This window comes from Tamandua tetradactyla, chromosome 8 (assembly GCF_023851605.1).
Source record: "Tamandua tetradactyla isolate mTamTet1 chromosome 8, mTamTet1.pri, whole genome shotgun sequence".
In the NCBI taxonomy this organism is placed as follows: domain Eukaryota; kingdom Metazoa; phylum Chordata; class Mammalia; order Pilosa; family Myrmecophagidae; genus Tamandua; species Tamandua tetradactyla.
The window spans coordinates 91,624,157-91,642,617 of NC_135334.1; the positions used below are offsets into that span (position 1 = coordinate 91,624,157).

The 18,461-nt window shown below is 32.8% G+C and overlaps 1 protein-coding gene across 37 annotated transcripts in view; it reads right to left on the reverse strand.

Moving 5' to 3' along the window:
* Positions 1-18,461, reverse strand: part of SOX6 (SRY-box transcription factor 6) — a 602,540-nt gene that overhangs the window by 255,976 nt on the left and 328,103 nt on the right. The window lies entirely within an intron of this gene.

Below are 18,461 nucleotides of genomic sequence, written 5' to 3' on the forward strand. Positions count from 1 at the left end.
AATCCATGCTTTCAAAAATCTTAATAATTACCAAATTTTTCTCAGTGAGTTATTTCTTTTTCTCTATTCAGATCAATCAGCAACTGGGGCTACTGCTTATGGCAATTTATTTTTACCTTTTGTGCCTCAAATCTTAACAAATAGGTCTTATTTCCAAAAGGGAATGCATATTTAAATGCTAAATCCTTAATGTGATGCATACTCCTATATAAACTTTAAAATTCCACGTGTCAAATTTCTGATAACTTTTTTTTTTTCTAACACGGGCAGGCTCCAGGAATCAAACCCAGGTCTCCAGCACAGCAGGCGAGAATTCCGTCACTGAGCCACTGGTGAACTACCTCTGATAACTTCTTTTTAAAATTATATTTCAAATGGTTACTCCAATTCCAAATGTTTTTTCTCTCCCATATCAATATCTATCTCTTTAGCATTTTCTCTTTAATTTTTACTCTAGTTTCTAAGTACTCCTTGAATTTTGCAGCATGACCACAAGGTCAAATGAAACTAAAGGGTTTTTTTAGAAGCTAGTTAAGCTTTTAAAAAAATACAGTGAGCCATGGGTAAGAGGCAAGAAGAACACCGCATGGTTAGAAAGTATTCGTGAAAATAATTAATATTTCTCCATGATGCAATCAATCCATCAAGGAATGGATGGAATCCAGATCAATGTGTCATGAAATAGCTGATGAGGAACAACCATACAAGCTAGCTATCAAAGAAACTAAAACTCTTTCTAAATAGAAGTCAGCTTGACTTTATTAAATGAAAACGCTCTACCTTTTCCTCTTCTTCCCTCCTTCCTTCACTCCTTCAATCCTCCCTTTCTCCCCTTTTAGTTTCTTAGGCTTCAGCAAGTGAATTATCACTGTGATTAAAAATTGGATTCTGAGTGACCTTCCAACAAAGCCTGCACACATATGCATAAATTTGTTGGATTAATTTGCCAAAATGGTCTCTTTTTTAAATTTCAAATTCAGAAATGAGGCATATTCTATATTCAAATATATGAGGCATATTCTATATTCAAATTCAGAAATGAGGCTGTATTCTATACATTTTTTTATGCTAACATAATAAAAAAATAAGACTAAGTTTAAAAGTAAAGAAGCATACCTGTCAGAAATTACTTTTCTCAAATTAGATTAAAATTTCTGAGTGAAATTAATATAACATCAGATCATAAGCAAGAAAGATTAAAAAAATTTTCAACTTCATAACAAATCAGTAATGTTACTTTTATTCTCCTCTTTAATACGTGTTATAACATTACACTAAACTGGTAATTACCAATACAAATGCTAAAGTGTAATTTGTTTCTTTAAAAATTGTGTTGAGGTATGTATTATAATGGCAAAAAACAAAAAGTCCAATTTATTGGCAATGATCACAGATTCAGAGCAGGTTCATAAATGAGGGTCAACTATGCACATGAATGTAAAACCGGCTAAAATGTGTCTCTCATTTCCATAAATAGACCTGAAGTCCTTTCAGAGCTCCAGGAAAAGAAACTTCATGGGAAAAAATAGACCTATATGGACAACATTCATAAATAAATCAAGCCATGTGTACACAGCTTTACACTGAAACCACTCAATAAAATTGTTTATAACTTCAAAGAATTTCACATTCCTATTAGAAAATTAATCCTCACCATAATGCTGAGTTAATTTATCTATACAAGTTCTCATTTCAGTGGAAGAACTGAGGGAAAAAATAAAGCAGTTTTCACATGTCTACATTAATAGCCCATGAAAATATTTTAAAAAATCATTGATTGCCTTTATCTACAAAAAATAAAAGTCACTACATAAGCCTTATCAATGTTTAATCTCAATTCTAGGAGATTCCAGGAAGACTCAAAACTGTGAGGAAATCTCTCTTGAGAAACTCTGAACTTCCTCACCTAATTATCTGACTGCCAACCTCTAAGGGTGCATAACCACCAGTGCTAAGCATTTTCCATGTTATAACGTGAAGCAAGTAAGGTGAGAGAAAACAAAAGCCCAGAAAAGGCAGATTATTACCAAAAATTACATAGAAAGGGGACACTGCTGCCAGTAGAAGTTTCTACTCGAAATGAAAAATCTGTAATGGATGCAAAATTATAAATGAAAAATTATGTTTTCAGCTTCCCCACCCCCAAAAAATATCAAAGTAGGGGTGCAAATAAAAATAAGGAATCATTCCCTTTACACGACCATTTAACTACATAAACAGGACACTAATTTTACGAAGCAATTGATCAGATCAGACTTTTCCTCATTCTGATCTTACACAAATGCAAAAAATAAAGAGGTCAAAATAATTCAAGAAACCCAGTTTGCATTGTGTACACGGGAAGAATACATACAGAAAGATTTTAAGTCAGCAGTCACGCAGAATTCCAAATGAAAAGAAAACAAAAGACTTAAAATCTCCCAGATATTTCTGAATTCTTTTACAGAGAAAAGTACATTTTAAATGATTGACTTGAAAACAACTAATATAGTTATGGTGGTAGCACAGTCCTCAAAACAATGAAACAATATGCAATATATTTTATTATCTTAACTTGACTATTCAAGTTTTGGTGTCTTTGACTGAGTTATCTTCAGCTGAAGAACAGGAAAGGAACTATATGCCTTTTGGAAATTGAAATTAAAAAGCACGACTTTATCATCACATATAAAAAAATGAATGTATGTCATAGCATTTCAATATTAAAATGGAAAATGTCAAAATTAGTTCCTCTTACTTTGAAACAATTAGGGTCCAGAAACCAGTACCTACTTAAGGAAATGGAGGATTTTATATTTATTTTGTCTAATTTTTGTAAGTAAAGGTAATTAAAACAGGATCAAAAATCAAGAGCAGGATTTCTAGTCTTTTCTATATGGTACCCAAGGTGTAAAAGGTTTTGATATGTTATAGATTCTCACTGGCAAAATTTTTATTTTTGCTTTCTTTACTAATTTGTTTTCTCTTTCAAGGAAACTTTCTTCAGGAAAAAAAAAAGGAAAAATATAATTCAGAATTTAAAAAAAGAAAACCCGGAAGGCTCAGAACAATAAATTGAAAAGCAATGTTTCTATTTCTGAGTGCCCAGATTTCAAGATGGGTGTCAAAAATGCCTCATCATGGCTTAGTGATGTTTTTACCTTCTAATAATTAATTTCATGATACAAAAGAAATCTGAAGTAATGGTATCTGAGATATTTATTTCCTAGTCTGTATGATCATATTCTGGGAACAATTTTAAATCATTCTTAAAGCTGTAGCAACATTAACTCCTATTCTGCACAAAATAGGGGTATTTCTAATGGGTCAAAAAGAATAAAGAAAAAAAGCATTATTAAAACTAGCATGGAAAAGATAATGGGAAAATATCTTTATTGTACTTTAAACAATATACCTATGAGTAAATACATATTATCTAAAAATGATATTGAAATTAGATATGCTAAAATATTAGAATCATGATACTCTTTAAAATATTGAAAAATTTAAAAATGATTGCTACCCCTTCATGCAGATTTTCTACTGCTTTATTACATTTTTAAGAAAATATTAAAGTAATTCTTTTGTATTTTTACCATAGAAATTATGCATTTCAAATGCAATAAGTATTCTCTATATCCAAGAACAATGATAATTTATCAAAAGCACTCTGGGTCTTGGTTTACAACTAGTTCTGACAATATATACTTAATTCCCGTTTATCATCCACCCCACATTTTTCATTAGGAAACATAGATTGCACATGCCAGTTACTGTACATTTTTCCACAGTGACAAGTGCTCCACAATACAGTGGGATAAAATTGGAGTTTAGAGAGCTTGAAGAGCACTCTTAAATTTTAATTAAAACCCTCTAAACTCACTAAAAATAATTAGACACTAAATTGTGCCAGTTTTATTGTGAAGTCACTATAACATACAAAGCAAACTACACTCCCTGACGTCTGCTCATGTTCTCCTTTTCTCTCTCTCTCTCCAATGAAACAACTGATTTTCCAAATAAGAACAAGGAGGTATAAATAGAGACTGTTTTCAGGCCTGCTCTTCATGCTGGTAGGCTGACAGAAAAGAGAGCAGAGTGGGTTTTTCAGACTGCACCAAATGAAGAACCTAGAATAACTTGCCTAACCAAGAGTTCACATCACTGACAAACTCTGCATATAATTTAGTCTGCAAGAAGCACAAGTTATATCACTGATCTCTTTTGATCCAAAAGCCAAACCTTTAACCTTTTAAATGTTTTTGCTGTCTTAAAATATCTCATACAATGCTATAGTCCATCCTATTTTTAGTTAAGCAGCAAGAGAAAGCATGCCTTTCCCATACAGCAGGGCAAAGATATAAACATCAACACAGATGCTCTGCCAGGAAGAGCTGGACTTCTCAAGCACTTGATCATTAAGGAATGCACCAACTGTTTTGGATAATCTCGTGCCAGCTCCCCTTTTGCTCCACACTCCCCTCTGGGAGTGGCCAATCTTGTCCTGGCCCTAATTTTTCATTTTACTCCTCCATAGTCCCCCACCCCCACCCCACCCAGAATTTGAGAAATGGCATTGTATGCTTAGCAATGAAAAAGCAGGCTCACTTCCCCAAACAGACCCAAACTTTAAAACAATTAACCCTCCCTTCTTCTTTCAGATAAATTACTAAGTATAAAATGCAATCTGTTTCCTTTGTTTACTCAATATGAACAATTTGTAAATGACTCAAGGATAAAACTCAGAAAATGTTGTGCTAAATTAGAACCATTATAAACATGCTAATGACTCAATGCTCTAGTAAAACATGCATGATCAGTGTGAAGAAATAGATTTAGTTCCTGTGAAATTCTGTTGTGCTGCCTTAAAATGATTTGGTCATTAAATCAGATATATTCCTTCCAGGAAAAATGTTAATTCCACACTTTACTAGATAATATACTCTGTGTGTGTGTGTGTGTGTGTGTGTGTGTGTGTGTGTGTGTGTATGTATGGGAGCTTTGGAAATGACGCTAGAATTGCTAAGATGCAAGATTTCAGCACATTCGTAAGTGGGGAAAAGCCCCACATTTGAAACCTGCCAGAATTAAATATACTTGAAACCTGCCAGGATTTTATATACAGGCATTGGCATGTTGGGTGCAATATGATCTCAGCACTGTTTTATCTATGAAAATCTTTGATAATTTTTCATAGGGATCCCTTCAAACTAGCATTTGGCATACTTTCATGGAAGTCATATTGCTCCTGTTCATGGAAGTCATATTACTCCCTATATACAGGTAAAAAGTATTTCTTTCATTTACTTTCATAGGCTGCCTAGCACCTACAACAGTAAAAGAGGGATCATTCAAAACCAGATTCTTCCCACATATCCCTCAAAGCAAAAAAAGAGGAAAACATGCAGAGAAAAGAGGGGGAAAAAGAGAGAGAAAGAGGGAAAAAAGTGTACAGCCTGTTGCTGAAGCTGGAAGAAATTTATGATCATTAAGAAAAAAAATTCTCATTTCAAAAATGAGGAAACAGAGCCAAGATGAAAAAGTCACCTGCTTTGACCAAGGTCAAACAGTTGGTGACAGAATTCTAACTCCAGTTCAGTGATGGTCTTACTGAAATGACTAAATCATTATTTGAAGGTCAGTTATATAGTGTCTATAATGTAATAGAAAGGTATTATTTCTCAATAATAGAAAATGAATAATTATTCATTATTTCAGTAATGGACTGAGTCACTCTAATTCTTAGGAAAAGAGTGTTAAAAGTTCAAGATACTGTAAGACATTGAATTCATTAGTGTTCAGCAGCCAATTCCCCTAAACTACCCATTATGCTGCTCTTCCTTCCCTCCATATTTCCTTTACTATAATGCCTTATCATGTTTGAACTAAAAGCTGTCCTTTCCTTATTAGTATTCATTATGGACTAGTTAAGATGCTGCTTAAAAATACTGTTGAGCTCAAAAGATAATCCTCTCCAAAACAGTACAGGTACATGTTCAGCCCGAGACCTTGGTTTTTCACCCAAGCTCATTGCCCACAATGCCTTCAAATGTGCCACAATCATAATGGGATTAAAATGTCCCATTAGAAACTATGGCTATCAATATTCCTAAAATATTATTCATACATCATCCTCTCTACACCCCATTTTCTGTTCCTCCACTGCCAATGGCTAAGATTTTTAAACTACATAACATGGAACACTCTTGGGATTCTACAGATGTTTGAATGCAATTTTATATTTCTCAAATATATGTTTAACTGTTTTTTTAAACTACATTGGAGTATGAAAACAATAAATTTTGTGTGTCCAGTGTATCACATACTCCTTCTTTTGGTTTCTGTGGTAATATCTCTGAATGTCACCGTTCTCCTAATAGAGTAGCCTGCCTCCACTGCTCTTCCAAGCAACAAAGAGAGGCACTTCACAGAATTCTCTACTGGAGCAACCTGAGAAGGCTGTCACATGTTCAGGTTGGAAACTATGAGCTTGTGGGCCTGGGATTGCCATGGTCATTCTCCTTGGTACACGGAGATAGCCTATCTGCAATAAGAGAGAATAAAGCCAAGAATACAAAGACAAGTAAGAGAAGCAGAGGTAAGAGTACATAGAAAAAAAATAGTCTTTACATCACATTTAGTGCATTTACATCCAGTAATAGCTAAAAGCATTACTCTTGGTAATGTAAGCCAATATATTCCCATTTTTGCTTAAGCTAATTTGAGTTGAGTTTCTACAAGTTGCAACTTAAAAAAAACCTAAATACAAAGGCCATAATAAAAAGTGGCGTAAACACTCAAATGTGATATATTTCAAATTATAACACACTAGAGACCACCAAAGCATTAACTTGTACTAATCAGTTAAAACAGCTATTACACAACACTTGAAATAAACCTCTTGTTTTTTTAAAGATATGCAAATACTTCAATGTAAATGGCTATAACACTGCTATGTACAATTTGTTTATCTATGGGAATTAGGATGTCCTGAACATCATGCACCCAAAAGAAAACAGAGCAGAAATACACTGGAAACTGAACCTAATTAAAAAAAACACAAACACAGAAAAAACTTCCATCAAAGTTCTGCGTTTAATACAGCGCCATTGTTTTTGCTAATTGACTTTATGTTTAATAATTTAAATAAGCTTATAAAATAAGTTTTACTGATAAAATCACCTCTCTTACCTGTTTTATACAACAACAATTCATAAAAGACCATTTGAAAAGAGAGGAACACTCTTTAAAGATTCTCCATGATCTGGCACCAGTTATTCTTTATCTATTATTTCTCCCATATGAAACTTTTCATTCTATTCGGAAGAGTACATTAAACATGTTCCATTCCTCCAAACATACCTGGTGCCTTTTCACTTTTCCTTCTTTGCTCACGACATTTTCTTAACATAAATATTTTCCCATTTCTTGATGCTTATGAAATACTCTCCTATTTTACACTGCCTACATCAAACTCCACCTCCTCTATTATGCCTTGATTCATCACTTCAAATTCTCATCCCCTGAACAGCAAAATAATGATCAACATTTGCTGATCACATATGTATGAGGCAGTGCGCCTTTCATGTTCTTTTCATGTATAACTCATTTAACTGTGAACTTCACAACTATTTATTCTGTATCTATCACCACTACTCAACAATTTTACTACCATATGATTAAGCATATAGTCAAAAACACATTACCATAACTAAATATTAAATTCCCTGATGGTCAGGTAATGTTTCAGATACCATATTGTATTCCTCCATAATACTTAACATAGCACTGTCCATGTAACAGGTGCTAAAAAAAATTCCTTGATAAACTAAAAGAGATTATTATGATTATTATTATTGCATGTATTAAGCGATGATAGAACTTGTTTTTTAAAAATCAAATATATTAATATATGATTTGCACATAATAAAATGCACTCATATCAAATGTATAATTCAATGAATTATAACAATTATACATTCATATAGCCACTTCCCTAAAGGAGAAGATACAGAACATTTCCAAATATGCTTATTGACTATTCATATAACTTCTTTTATGGAGTGCCTGTTCCAAGTATTTTGCCCATTTTTACATTGGGTTGTTTGTCGCCTTCTTAGTGAGTTTTAAGAGTTATTCATTTATTTATATATAGTATAAATTTATATGATAAATATGTACATTTTTACATCATATATATTTATAGTTATATGTTGATATTTTATATATTATATTTAATACATTTAAGAATCACTTATATATATATATATATATATATATATCTGACAAGTCTTCATCAAACATATTGTAAATATTGTTTCCTAGTCTGTGCTAGGTATTGCTATTTTCACAAGTTGTGCTTTGAGGAGCCATAGTTTTAAATTTTGATGTTACCCAATTATCAGTTTTTTTTTCAGTTATAATAGTGTTTTCTGGGTCCTGTCTAAGAAACCCTGCCTCACCAGCTTTGCAAAGATTTTTTTCCTGTGTTCTCTTCTAGAAGTTTTATAGTTATAGGTTTATATTAGATTCATGTTTCATTTTGAGTTAATTTATGGGTATGCTGTGAGTTAAAGGGTAAAGTTAATTATCTTTCATATTAATGCCAATTTTTCCAGCATCATTTGTTGAAAAAGACTACCCTTTCCCCATTGAATTATCTTGGCACCTTTGTTGAAAATCAAATGGCCTATGCGTGTGTATGTGTATGTGTGTCATTCCTGTTCTCCTGATCAATTCGTAAATCCTTATATCAATGGCAAACTGTATTGTAGCCTTATAAGAAGTCTTGAAATCATGTAGAATATGTTATCTAAATTTGTTCTTCCATTTCAATTTTCTCTCTGGCCATTCTAGTTCTTTGGTTTTCCATAAGAATTTGGATTGGCTTGCCTATCTCCTCACTCTAAATAACTCTGACTTTCCCTTCAGCACCATTTTAGCTACATCCTACACATTTTGTTAGGTTGTATTCTCATTATCAATCAATGCAAATTATATCACATCAAATTCAGTTTCTAATTTTTCTTGTTATTTCTTCTATGGTCCATGGTTTATTTAGAAGCATATAGTTTAACGGCCAAATATTTTGGAGTTTAAAATTTTCCTTTACTTTTTATTTTATAATTTATTTCCATTGTAGTCAGAGAATCTACTCCATATAATTTCAGTCCTTTCACATTTATTGAGACGGTTTTATGTGCTAGCATATGCTTTATCTTGGGGATGTTCCATACACACTTCAGAAGAATGACTTTCTGCAGGGATTTTTAGTGCAATGCTCTAGCAGTGTCAATTCAGTCAAGTTGGTTGATAGTGTTACTCATGTCTTCAATATCCTCCCAGATTTTCTGTCTACTAGTTTAGTAAAATTTTGAAAGAATGTTGATATCTCCAATAGTAATTGTGATATATCTTTTTTCCCCTTTCTTTTTTCTTTCAGTATTGTCATTTTTTTTTTGCTTTTTATATTTTGAACCTCTATTATTAGGCACGTACATATTTAGAAATGTTACATCTTCTTGATGAATTGACTCTTTAATGATTAAGAAATGTCCTTTATCTATGGTAGTATTCCTTTTCCTGAAATCTATTAATATAGCCATTTCAGCTTTCTTGTCATTAGAAATGGCTGGGTCAGGCCATTTCTCTCAGAAATGATTGCATTGTGTACGTCGCCCATCTTTTTACTTTCAGCCTATCTATATATTTATGTTTAATTTCTGTTTCTTATAGTCAGTGTATTAATTGGGTCTTTGATTATCTAATCTGTCTTTGCCTTTTAAAATTAATATGCTTAGTCCATTTACATTTATGTAATTATTGCTAATAGCGTTTAAATCTACTGTCTTGCTATTTTTTTCTAAGTCCTTTCACACTTTTTTCTCTTTTCCTTCCTTTTTAAAATTAATACTTTTAGAATCCTGCTTATCTTTTCTATTGGTTCATTGGCTACATCTCTTTATTTTGTTATCTCTGTAGTTAATCTAGGTTTTACAATATGCATCTTTAATTTACCATAACTTACCACAGCTTACCATCAAATAATTTACCACTTCAAATACAATGCAAGAAATTTATGAATGCCCTCACCTTTTGTGCTATTGTTGTGATATATTTTACTTCTGTGTCTTTCAAACCCCATAATTCATTGCTTTGTTTTCCTTCTTTCATTCCTACTTCCCTAACTACTTGTCTTTATTTACATTTTGTTCTGCCATGGATTTCAGAGTGCTTTTTTTTAAATATGCAGAATGTCTTGACTATACTAAGGGGCACCGAAGAAAATATTTCAAAAGAAGTCACAGATACATAATGCCCAGCATACTGATAGCAGTAGAAATCCAAGAAAATTATAGAAGATGCAATTAAATGTGCCAGATTCAGAGTACTTTGTAAACCCACCCACCCTACTAAGAACTCCTCCTTCTGGAGTTCTGCTCTCATCCCTGGAGTTCTGTGTAGTTTTCATAATAAAGAATGCCGTCCTTTATATGAAAAAGTGAACTACAGAATAATAGCTTTTAAATTCAAAGTAGGCTGGGTCAGGCCATTAGTTTTTAGAAGAATCATTTCTCTCAGAGTTAAGGTAGTAAATGAAGTAATCACTAGAATTTTGAAAACTTCCATCTAAATGAAAAATTTTTATCAATTTTTCCTGGTCTCATCTTCAATATGTACATTTTGAATGGAAGGAGAAAAAAAGATAAATTATCTTTTTGAAGAAGAAAAAAGTTGTAGCCACAGAAAGCAAAACTGAAACCTAAATATGCTACCCTTCATTAATCTGAAGAGAATAAGAAAAATAATAGCAAATTCTCGACTAAGTATTGTTCTGTGAAAATTCCAAACACTGACCAGTTCTCTTGATTACATAAGAGCACAAAGGATCTTTCAACAGCCCCCCGCACACTTTCAAGAGGAATTCCATATGCTTCTTTATCCTCTATTCAACTTTGGCAACACTTGGGTAGTGCCAAAGGGAATCCAGCTATGAGATTTGGTCCTACTATGAGCATCAAATATGGGTGATTAACAATTTCTTGCCATTAAATGGCAAGTCAAGTTCATTAACAATGTGGTCCTGAAAATCAGTCCGTTGCCAGTATTCAAAAATGTATACATTATTGCTCTGAATGCACATAGAAAAGATGATAGCAAAATGTATAAACATAAACCAGGTACTGAACTGAAGTGAAGTAGATACTACTCCTTCTTTTAGGGCAGAAGAAACACTCTTAGGATGCCTGAAGCCTAGTTGAAATGTGGCATAGCTGAACAAACAAAAATATTGAAGATAGTCTAAAAGTGTTCTCTTTAAAAGTAAAGAGAAAATTTTGCAGAGTGAAAGTTCTGTAAATCATTGCCTATAACCACAAACAAAAGTGTAATATTTAAAGAGAGCTGTATACCATATCAACAAACTGTCACAAGGAGGATAGTATCTGTAGCTGTATGATCTTGAGTCATTACATTTGCCAGGCAACATAGTGCTTTTTACGCATGAAGTTCTATTTTATACACAGGTGCTTGAAATACAGATGCATTGCCTTTTCTGCAAGAAATTACCCTTGTTACTCTCCACAGGAAAAAAACTATGATAACATCTTATGATCAGATCAATGATGCATTAAGATCAAAGTGCAGAGAAGAATTCTTAGGTCTTTCCTGAGTTTGATATAAGAGTCTTGAATGGTAAGATAGTTAAGTTGCTGAGAAAGAAGAGTCCACAATCTGTGTGATAGTTCCATACCTAGAAAATCTACCCTAATTTTTTTCTCAACATTGGCTCTATTTTTAAAATTCACACAAGTCTTTTCAAGTTTTCACTGATTTTCTTCCCTCAAGCTCTTTGTAAAATATTCCCAAAAATCCAAAATTTAAACATCTACAGGAAAACTAAGCATTTTTATCAGAGGGCTTATCTCAAGTGATTCTGTCAAGAGGATCAACAGTAATAAAAATAATAACAAAGATGATAGTAAGCTCTAAGCCTAAAAGAGCCTTCAAGAAGAGCTAAAATGACTAAGAACAAAAGCTTTGATTTCATCCTAATTCATAATTTTCCAAGCACCCCCAGAGCTCTCTTAGATGTAACTTCTGGACTATAATGTCAACTGAACCGTAATCATTTCCATTGCCTTCCTGGTCAACTTAAAATGTCCAAGAGTAAATCATATTCAACTTATAGTTACAACTGCATTATAGAAAGGGAAAGCATTATTTGCCTCCTGTTTTAAACTTTTGTGAGGAACTAATTTGTACCAATTAATACTTCCAAATTAGTTGTCTATCAAATAGGGAGAAAGGTATGATCCATGGGTAACTGGGAATTTGTATATTTGTTTCCTTAAGATCTCGTAACAGCTACTGGACACTTGGTGATCCTAGTCATTGCAGAATATCAGAATAGATTTTCAGGCCTAATTGATAGAAAAAGGAAGCATTAACAATTCTTTCATATGTTCATCAGTGAAAGGCATTTTGCATATATAAATTTATGGTCAACATTTCTTCTTTTAAAAATTTTTTGCTTTGAAATAACTTCAGCCTTAGCAAAAAAAAGTTGCAAAAATAATGGAAGAAAAGTACTGTATATTCATCATTCATCCATATTCCCCAAATTTTAGCACTTTACACTTGCTTAACCACTCATTTTCCTCTCTCTATCTTTTTCTACACACACACACTATACATAGACATATAATTATTCTAAAATTGTGTAGAGTATGTTACAAATAAACAGCAGGACATTTGGTTACATAGCTGCAGTGCAATTAACAAAATCAGTAAGTTAATATTGATACAATAATATCTAATCTACATTTTAATTTTACCAATTATCCAACTAGTACCTTTTTTCTAGTCCTGGAATCTATCAAGGATTACACAAGATTTTGTTGTCATGTCTCTTTAGTCTCCTTTAATTTGGAATAAACTTTTAGTCCTTTTTTGTCTTTCATAACCTTGGTCAGTTATTTTACAGAAGGCTCTTCAATTTCAGTTGTCTAATCATCCTCATTATTAGATTCATGTTATGCATTGTTGGCAGGATTACCACAGAAATGATAATGTAAACTCACTGCATCGTATCAGGAGGAACATGATGTTGATTTATTTTTTAAATGGCCTAGTTACTTTGTTAAGCTGGTGTCTTCCAGGTTTTTCTACTGTAAAGTTACTACTATTTTACCCTTTGTGAATGAAGGTATCTTGTGGGTAGATTCTTTGAAAGTCGTAATATCCTATTACTCATCATAATTTTTGGCCACTAATTTTAGCATCCATTGATAATCCTTGCCTGGAAGCATTATTACTGAGATGGTTGCCAAATAGTACTTTAATAATTCTATTATTCTTTCCACATTTAGTAAGTGGAATTCTGTAAAGAAAAGCTTTCAGTTATCCCCAATTTATTTATTTACTCATTTGTTTATGTCAGTATTGGCTTGTGGATTCTTATTTTAGTCTATGCATTATAATTCATTACCATTTGTAACTCCTATTGTACCAGATTTGGCAAATGAGAACATCTTCAACAATGCTCCTGGGTTCTTTTGACATGTCATCATTTTTGTCAGCACTATCCCATGTTCATCATGTATGCTCCCTGCCCAGTCACCAAATCTGTCATTTCTCCAGAGATCCGTGATTCCTTTTATGAAAAATGGCATTTAAAAAGCAAAGCAAAAACAAAATCATTAATGAGAGGGGGGGGTTGTTACCACAATCATGAAGAAATTTTTAAAAATCATAAGAGGATATTATCAACAACTATATGCCAACAAACTAGACAACTTAGATGAAATGGACAAATTCCTAGAAACACATGAATTACCTATAATGATTCAAGAAGAAACATAAGATCTCAGCAAACCGATCGCAAGTAAAGAGAAACAATCAGTCATCAAAAATCTTCCTACACACACACACAAAAATGCCCAGACCTGATGGCTTCACAGGAGAATTTTATCAAACATTTCAAAAAGAACTAACATCAATCCTGCGCAAACTCTTCCAAAAAATTGAAGAAAAAAGAATGCTACCTAACTTATTTTATGAAGCTAACATCACTCTAATACCAAAATCAGATAAAGACAATACAAGAAAACTACAGACCAATCTCCCTAATGAATATAGATGCAAAAATTCTTTAAAAAATACTAGCAAAGCATATCCAATGCCACATTAAAAGAATTATACATCATGATCAAGTGGGATTCATACCAGGAATGCAAGGGTGGTTCAACACAAAAAAAAATCAACCATTATAATACAACTCATTAACAAATCAAAAGGGAAAAATTACATGATCATATTGATTGTTGCTGAAAAAGCATTTGACAAAATCCAGCATCCTTTTCTGATAAAAACACTTCAAAAGTTAGGCATCAAAGGAAATTTTCTCAATATCATAAAGGGCATATAAGAAAAACTCATAGCCAGCAACATACTTAATGGTGAGAAATTGAAAGCATTCTCCTTGAGATTGGCACAAGACAAGGATGTACATTGTCACCACTATTATGCAACATTATATTAAAAGTACTAGTTGGAGCAATAAGATCAGGAGGAAGAAATAAAAGACATCCAAATAGGAAAGGAAGAAGTAAAACTTTAAAACTTTCATTATTTGCAGATGACATGATCCTATACTTGGAAACCCTGAGAAAACTACAGTAAAATTACCTGAGCTAATAAGCAAATTCAGCAAAGTGGCAGGATACAAAATTAATTAACAAAAGTCAGTAATGTTTCTATACACTAGCAATGACCTATCTGAGGCAACAACTAAGGAAAAAGTTCCATTCAGAATAGCAGCCAGAAGAAATGAGTATCTAGGAATAAGCCTAACCAAGGATGTCAAGGACTTATACACAGAAAATTATAAAAAAATGCTAGAAGAAATTTACAATGACCTAAATACATGGAAAGATATTCCATGCTCATGGATAGGAAGGTTGAATATCACCAAGATGTCAATTCTACCCAAACTGATCTACAGATTCAATGCAATACCAATAAAAATCCTAACAACCTGCTTTGAAGACCTGGAAAAACTGGTTATCAAATTTATATGGAAGGGAAAGAGACCTCAAATAGCTAAAGATATCCTTAAAAGAAGAGCAAACTGGGAGGCCTATCACTTCCTGACTTTAAAGCTTACTATAAAGCCACAGTGGTCAAAACAGCATGGTACAGGCACAAAGACAGAAGAACTGACAAGTGGAATAGAATTGAGGGTGTAGAGATTGACTACCAAATTTATGGACATTTGATCTTTGATAAGGCCCCAAATCCACTGAATTGGGACAGAATAGTCTTTTCAATAAATGGACATGGGAGAACTGGATATCAGTAGCCAAAAGAATGAAAGAGGACCCCTACCTTATACCCTATGCAAAATTAATTCAAAACGGATCAAAGACCTAAATGTAAGAGCCACTACCATAAAACTTCTTGAAAAAAATGTAGGGAAACATCTTCAAGTTATAGTAATAGGAGGTAGCTTCTTAAACTTAATACCTAAAGCACAAGCTGTGAAAGAAAAAAAAATAGACAAATGGGAACTCCTTAAGACATGAGCTTCTGTGCCTCAAAGGACTTTGTCAAAAAGGTGAAGAGGCAGCCAACTCAATGGGAGAAAATATTTGGAAACCACATATCAGATAAAGGCTTGATATCCTGTGTACATAAAGAAATTATACAGCTCACCAACAATAGAACAAACAACCCAATTATAAAATGGGCAGAGGAAATGAATAGGCATTTTTCTAAACAGCAAATACAGATGGCTAAAAAGCACATGAAGAGCTGCTCATCTTCATTGGCTATAAGGAAAATGCAAATTTAGACAACAATGAGATATCACCTGTAAGAATGGCTGCTATTAAACAAGAAACTATAAATGTTGAAGAGGACGTAGAAAAATTGGAACACTTATTCACTGCTGATAGGAATGTAAAATGGTTCAGCTGCTGTGGAAGTCAGTTTGGCAATTCCTCAGAAAACTAAATATTGTTACCCTATGACCTGTCAATACCAATACTCAGTATATAACCAGAAGAGTTGAGGGCAGTGACACGAACAGACATTTGCACACAGGTGTTCATAGCAGCAATATTCACAATTGCCAAGAGATGGAAACAATCCAGGTGCCCATCAACAGATGAGCAGATAAACAAAATGTGGTATATACATATGATGGAATATTATGCAGCATTTAGACAAAATGATTATCCTGAAACATATGACCACATGGATTAACCTTAAGGACATAGTGCTGAATGAAATAAGTCAGACACTGAAGGACAGATACCGCATGATTCTGTTATTATGACTCTGATAAAGCCACCAATGTTTTGGAACAGCTAGAAGGAAAAATCTGAGTTGAGGGCATGGTACCCCATGACAAATTCTGGGGGACTGTTCTGTAGTTGCTTGTTGAAGGGTGCTTTGAAAATTATTGCTTTTTCTTTCTTTCTTTTCTTTATATGTATATATGACATATAATATATGTTATATTTTACAACCAAAAAAAGTTAAAAAAAAAACTATAGTTAAATATAGTAATATAAGATAAAATAAATACCTGAAATAAAAAATTTGAAATATTTAGTAACATAGCTCACTGCTATAGCAAAGTTAATATTTGTAGTAACTTTTTTCTTGATATTTTGAAAATGCACAGTTTTTTTATAGTTAATCAAATGATATTTAAGATAGTGTTTAATATTCAGAATTCAAGAAATTCTGATATATGTACCTATAGATTTTTTTCCTTCCTTGCTTTAATCTGAAATTGGTTTATGAAACATATTGTACAAACAGGCTTTACAATGATTACTTAGATTTTTTTAAACTATACCCATGGATAAGCTAGCTAAGATAATCATTTTAGGTGGTTAAGATTTCCATATGTTAATTGTAAAAATATTTGTATCTTCACATTTTTCCTGAAGTCAGGGACATACTTAATAACATAGGTCATTACTATAGCAATGCAGATATTTGTAAGACCTTTCTACTCTATATTTTGAGAACATTCAGTTTTGACAGCTGATCAAATGGTATCCAAATTAGTGTTTAATACTTAGAATTTAAGAACTTTGCTATCTGAATTTGTAGATTTTTTCCTTGTTGCTTTAATTTTAAATTGGTTTATGAAACTTACTGTGCAAACACAGGCTTTACAATGATAATATGGATTTATTAAACATTTAATAAATATGCCTTGGTTAAGCTAACTAAAATATCCAATTTTCATTCTAAATGTATTGTTTGCTTTCTTAAATTAAAAAAAAAAAAAAAGTAAAGCAAGATCTAGGAGCTAGGTGCGCTCACCGGTACCATCCCCTCTGATTACTAGGTACATTGTGATGGTTAAGTTTATCATCAACCTAGTCAACTTGGCTAGGTTATGGTGTCCAGTGGTTTGGTCAAGCAAGCACTGGCCTGATTGCTATTGTGAGGATATTTTCATGGATTTAAATCACTAGTCAGTTGATTGCATCTATGGCTGATTACATCTACAATCAACTGAGAAGATTGACTTCAACAATGAGAGAAATTTCATTCAATCAGTTGAAGGCCTTAAAGAGAGAAGTGATGACTTCAGCAGTTAGAAAGAACGTTTCTGTCTACCTCAGCCAGCCAGCTTTTCCTGAGAATTCATCAAAACCTTCATCAGAGTTCCCAACTTGTGGCTTGTCCTACATAATTTGGACTAGCCAATCCTCACAGTCATGTGAGCCAATTCCTATAATAAATCTCATTATATTTACATACATCCACACAAGCATACATATCCTACCTCTGTTTCCCTGGAGCACCCTAATATATATACTCATTGCATCTAAGCCCTCTCAGAAGACTGAGGTAGGAAATACAAGTATATATACAATAGCGAGAAAGAAAGTAATAATAGAGATATGGAAGTGGATATAGAATAGATGTAGATGCAGAATATAAAGATCATGAAGTCATACTGATACTTCCAATTCCACAATGTCACAGGGATTATTCTAGCTTTTGTTCTTAACGTATTTGTAACTTCTGTAACTGCAAGAAACTTGGCATTCACAATCCACCATATATTTCTTTTATGTGCTCAATCCTAGAATACTAATAAATTATTTCAGAATGTCTAACTCATACCGCTGTGAAAAACAAACCTATTAACTAAAATACATTTGTTTTCAGATCTTTAATTCTTTAGCTTTAGAGGATATAGTGAAAATACTGTGTTCTAAAGTTATTTGAGTTTGTCTCACCTGCCCATCCCATTTTGTTCAAGTTAGAAGATACATACATATTTTCTTATTTCCCCTTCTTTCTACAAAAAGATAACATTCTATAAATGTTCCTTTATACTAATATATTTTGGAAATCATTCCATATCTGATTATAGATATCTTCCTCAATCTTTTATTATAGTACATAGTACTCCATTGTTGACTGTTACATGGTTTATTCGGTTACTG